This window comes from Juglans regia, chromosome 16, assembly GCF_001411555.2.
Source record: "Juglans regia cultivar Chandler chromosome 16, Walnut 2.0, whole genome shotgun sequence".
Lineage (NCBI taxonomy): Eukaryota > Viridiplantae > Streptophyta > Magnoliopsida > Fagales > Juglandaceae > Juglans > Juglans regia.
The window spans coordinates 5,276,205-5,282,340 of record NC_049916.1 but is presented as its reverse complement, the minus strand read 5'-3'; positions in this window follow the sequence as shown (position 1 = coordinate 5,282,340).

The window sequence follows — 6,136 nt, the reverse complement described above, 5'->3', positions numbered from 1 at the left end:
CCATCAAACCTTCCATCTTGGCCTTGCACCGACGCCCCCATAAGCGCCAAGTAATAATAGTCGGGAGAAGACCAAGTAATTGATCAGGACGATTAGAATTTCTCGCCCGCCTATGTCAACAGTCCACCCTCTGTCTCCAAGAGCTACCTTCCATCAAAGGTACTCCAAGAACAACCGAGCAAATTCTCCAGGTTTTTTCCGCAAAATCCCCTCTTGCTAGAACGTGATTAAGATCCTCATCACCATAAGTAGAGCAACAATCATGACGAAACTATAGGAATACCAATTTTGCGAATTCGGTCATCCACCGGAAGACATTCATGTATGGCCTTCCACATTATAATTGAAATTTTTTTTGGGAGAGCAGGATGCCAGACCCATTTTGCCCAAGGAAAACCCAGACCCCTCGTACGAATGCAATTCCATGCGCTTTTAGTAGAGAATTTCCCATCAGCATTCGAGAGCCAAATCAGCACATCATGCCCATCTTTAATCCTACCCAGTTGCAAAATAATATCCTTAGCTTTTTTATAACCAACCAACCGGGTAAATAACTCCAGGTTCCAACTCAACTCAATTTTACAATCTTCCAATTTAAGATTCGGAAAATTAGAAATCAGAGTACTCTCACATAAAGGGGCATTCTCATGCCAGTTATCATGCCAAAAATCAAGATGTTCCTCCTGAACTTTCCATTTAGAATGAACTTGTGCCAAGGGAATACTCTGCAAAATCATCTTCCAAAAAAGGGACCCTTTCTTTGAATCCACCATAGAGATGTCTGTCACCAACATATTTAGCATGAAAATTGGACCAAAGAGAAGTACCTTGCAATAAATTCCACGCTAACTTCTTTTGAAGAGACGCCTGCACTTCTCTAAGACTACGAATACCAGTACCACCTTCCGAGACCAGCTTACAAATATCCTCCCATGAACGCAATTTTTTCTTAGCTTTGCCATCTTTCACACCCCATAAAAAATGTACTTATGATTCTTTGAAGTTTCTCAAGAACAGCTTTAGGCGCCCTTAAGATTGAGAGACTATGCACAAGAATACTTTGAAGCACATGTTTTATAAGAATCAACCGCGCCCCACTGGATAACAATCTGGCTTGCCAACCCTCCAACCTGGCCTAGACTTTTGCAATCAAATCATCAAAATGAGCAATCTTCTGTCTACCGGAAATAATAGGAACTCCCAAATATTTGAAAGGAAAATGTCATTCCATAAAACCAATAAAACGGAGGAGATCCCGACATCTAGACAGAGAGATATGTGAAGAAAAAATATGTTGGATTTCTTTTGGCTAACGACTTGCCCCGACCACCTTTCATAAGTCTTCAATACTTCAATAATAGCTCTCAAAGAAGCCTTTCCCCCATTGCAAAATAGCACCATGTCACCAGCGTAAAGCAGGTGAGGAATAATAGGGGATCCCCTCGGATGATAAAACATAATGATCTTGCCCATTTCAACTTGTTTTTTTTATCATCCTAAAAAAATTTCCTCAACTAAAATAAACAAATAAGATGAAATATGATCACCTTGCCGCAACCCTCGACCACCTTTAAAAAATCATTTGGGAACTTCATTCATGACCACGGAGAACCAAGGATTAGTAATGCAATTTCTAATCAGCATGCAAAAAAATTTCGAGAACCCAAAAGCTTTTAGAACATGCACCAAAGGACCAATCCACACTATCATAGGCCTTAGTCATGTCAATCTTCAGAGCAATATTACCACCATGAGATGGTTTATTGTTCGAGTGGATCATTTCTTGAGTCACACTTATGTTCTCAAAGATACTGCGACCCGGAAGAAAAGCTCCTTGTTCCGGAGAAATAATTTTAGCAAGCAATAGGGAGAGCCGATTAACCATAATTTTGGAGCATATTTTGTAGAACACAGTTCATAGGCTAATCGGTCGAAACTTATCAAAGCTTATAAGATTTTCCACCTTGGAAATTAAAACCAAGAAAGTAGCATTAAAAAATCTTAGAAGAGTCATACCTTGAAAAAACTTTGCCACTGCATCAACAACATCAATGCCCACAATGTGCCAACAAGATCGATAGAAACCCGATCCAAATCCGTCAGGACCCGATTTGCTATCTTCCAGAATAGAACAGAGCACATCATATACTTCCTGAGCTAAAGGAACACGGGATAACAAATCATTATCTTCCAGCGAAATAACCGATTGGGCCAGGTCCTCCAACAATGGCCCATCCCGATGATTACCAGCCTCCAAGAACTGAGAAAAATAAGAAATAACCCTTTCATGGATCCGCTCAGGAGAGGAAAGAATAGTATCATCCTCAAGCTTCATCTCTTTCACCTATTTATGCTTGCGACGGCTAACAGCAAGGAAAAACATTGAGTTTGCTTCACCCTGCTGAATCCAACCTTGTTTAGCTTGTTGAGTTAATCGTTTTTCTTCCCTATCCAGCCAAATAGAAAGCTCCAGTTCGGAGGCAATTAAATCATCCTCCACATCTTCTTAAAAGGCAGATTGCAAACTTGCCTCCAATCCCTTAATACGATCCTCAAGAACAGCAATGTGAGATTCAGTTCTCCCAAAAATATGCTTATTCCATGAACGCATCGCAATCTTTAATCTTTTAAGTTTAGTCACAAGCATATACAAATGAGAGCCTCCAACAGCTTCACCATTCCAAGAGTCCGAAACACACTAAAAAAACAAAGCATGAGAAACCCACATCTGCTTAAATTTAAAAGAAGGAAAGCAATATGGAACAAACTGATTTTCCAGTGAAACCATCATCAGTGCATGATCAGAAGAAGTGCTCGCCAAAGTATTCCATATGAGCATCAGGGAAGACATCCAAGGCCACTGTATTGAGAAAACAACGATCAAGTCGAGCCCAATGTCTCGATCTACCAGAATGACCATTACACCATGAAAGGTAATTTCCACTAAAAGGCATATCAAGCAATCTGCAAGAGACCACCCACCCATTAAATTCCTCCATAGCCACAGCCAATCTCGACCTACCCCTTCTGCACTCCGAATCATTCCTGATAATATTAAAATCACCTATCACTATCCAAGGTAAGTTGTGATTATTTGTATCCCTTAAAGAATTCCAAAGCCTTCTACGCTCCAAGTAGGAATATTTTGCATAAATAAAGGTAAAAAGGAATACTTTTAGATTATCTTTACTCTGAACTGTCAAGAATTGATCCCCCATAGACTCAACTACAAGATTTAAATCCTAAGACTAAAACATCCATAATTTGCCTCTGTCATCAACATTAGAACATCAACAATCAAAATGCAATCTATCACACCACATATCTAAACGGGAGTTACGTACCATCGGCTCCGCAATAACAAGAATTTTAGGATGAAACTTAGAAACCAATTTCTTAAAGCGCTTTCTCGAAGTGCCAACACCCTGAGCAATCCAAAACAATAAGATGTCTTCATAAATTAAGCCGGGAGGGCTTGCTTACAACCCTGGAAGAGCCGCTGATTTTCATTCATTTCCCTTTCAATTTCTTCTCTGAGAGGATATCCAAATCTGAAGCCACAGGATTATCTTTAGCTAGATGTTCCAAGACCTCGTCCGACTCAGAGTCCGAGTAGACTTGGCCTTCAGGGCAGTCATTCATGCCTTCTACCCCTTCGAAAATAGGATCACAACCTTCCTGGGCAAGGAGTTGAGCAATAGTACAATGATCTTGATCAACATCGTTTACCTTATCGACATTCACAGTTGTAGTCACGTTAACACACATTGCACCAGTATTCAAGTCATCCATATTATTAATATAGCCAGATTTCAATCCATCTCGATCCATACCCATCTGTAGGCCCTCACCTCCTTCGAATGACATGGAATCGTCCATCAACCCCTCCTTCTGAATAGCCACATCATTAACATTAGTTGCAATATCAGTAGAAATGTCCTGTTCTGCTTGGCCAGTGACGGAAATCGGTTCTGGAAAAGACTCGTCCTTCTCTGTTTCAACACCCTCAGGCGTACGGTCCTTGTTCAGGTTCTCCATTACCTTGAAGGCTGAAATAGGTCCTGAAACTATCAACTGTCTCTCACCCATCATACTCGACTCACCCTTCTGAACCATATTGATTGGAAGCTCGACCATAGGTCCTTAATAACCCATACCTGATCCGTCTTAGCCTTTTCCTTTTGTTCCTTCATATTCACCTTCCAATTCTTTCCTTCCCCTTTACAAGTCTTAACATTATGGCCTTGAACATGGCATCTCTTGCAGTAGGTGGGCAACATCTCAAATTCAATAGATTGGTAAAAACTTTGAGGGTTTCGGGGGGTACCGATCCATAATGTCTTAATAAGATCTTTAGTTACGTCAATTTCAATGCAGACCCGTGCACCTTCTGTGCGAGTAGCACAATGGATTGGGTTATCCTGTTTGAGAAATCGACCTAGGGGAGCCGTGATACTACATAGGAAAGATTCATGATAGAAGTTTGGAGGTAAACCCGGCAATGTAATCCAAACCGTCACACGAACAGGTTCTTGATCTTCATGAAAATCGGTAGTCTAGTGAAAAACTCTGTAAGGAACACCAACAATCTCACAATTCTCACGAGCGAAGGCCTTAATGAAATCACCTTCCAAAGACAGACGCACGAACACGTTCCGCGGCCTCCTCATCGATGAGACAATCGGTTGGTTCGCCAAACCCCATCTTGATCTAATGAATGATCTAATGGAATCCAGAGATGGACTTTGACGTAGAAATTTCATGACAAGAGAGTATTGAAAAGGAATAGCCGATCGGTCCAATTCATTCTTAGAGAAAACAACACATACCTCCACATCCATTGTTTTATGAGAATGAAACGACACCACAACCCTAGGGATGGACTGAGAGGATTTCAGAACAATGTCTGCAAAAGATCTAATAAGAGGAGCGGATGCTGTAGTGGCCAGGGGGCCATTGGCGGCAGCTATGCATGAAAGCCCTAATCGCTCACTTCCAAAGAGAAAAAAAAGGCAAAAAAGAAATGTGTTTCCTTTATGCAATTTGATAAACTTAATATAAAATAAAAGTTCATTGACTTGCTTCAATAAAAATATAATATGAATGTAAATAATTTCAATATGTAATTTATGAATTTAACCTCGACATTCTTTTTGTCTTATATACGAAAAAGATAAAGACCATTAAGTTATAAACATATGGCAAATGTAGTATTTTATGCACAACCATAAATTTAATATAAAATACTAATTCATCTACTTTATTTTTTGTTCAACTAAAAATCAATAAAGAACTACATGTTTTATCTTTAAGTTTTTATTGAATACAATAATGAAGAAGTTAGTATATGTTTAATTCTATTATATTTTTGTACAAAAAATTAAAAGAAATAACTCAATTGTTAGACAACTTAAGATAAATATAGTTTTGAATTGGTTGGAATTAGATCAAATCGGTCTAAAATCAGCTTGAATATGTCAAAATCAATCAATTAAAGCGGTTTAGTGAACGATTTAAAATTTTACTAAAATCGGTTAAGTTTCTTACCGATTCAATTTGAATCGGCTTGAATTGAATCATTTTTTCAAATCTTGTATTGTAAGAGTTATTCTATTCTCAAATTTAAATATAGAATATACTATTTATATATAAAATTTATTTGTAAAAAAAATTATAATATTTAGTTTATAAAATTTAAAATTTACCGTATAAATTAAATTAAATAAATTAATTGTGCTCTAAAGTCTAGATATCTGCCAAATGTCTGTAATCTGATTGGCATAACCTTCAACCTCCAAAAGGGAGGTCTGCAGTTCGAAACCCCCCTCCCCATTCAAAAACCCAAAAAAAAGGAAAATATCTAGACACCTGATCGATAATCGTAATATTTTAAATTAGGGCATTGCTATTTATAAGCTCTATACATCACATATTATAAATTTTTTTTTTATTATTTTTTAAAATAATTAAAATTTTTTATTCATCATTATTATACCACATAATTGATAAAAAAAAATTAAAAAAAATTAAGAAAAAAAAAATGTTGTTTGATGTGTGATACTTATTAATAAAAATTTCTTTAAATTAACTGACACTTCGATTCATTGAAATTCAAACGGGAGACAATGTTGAGGTG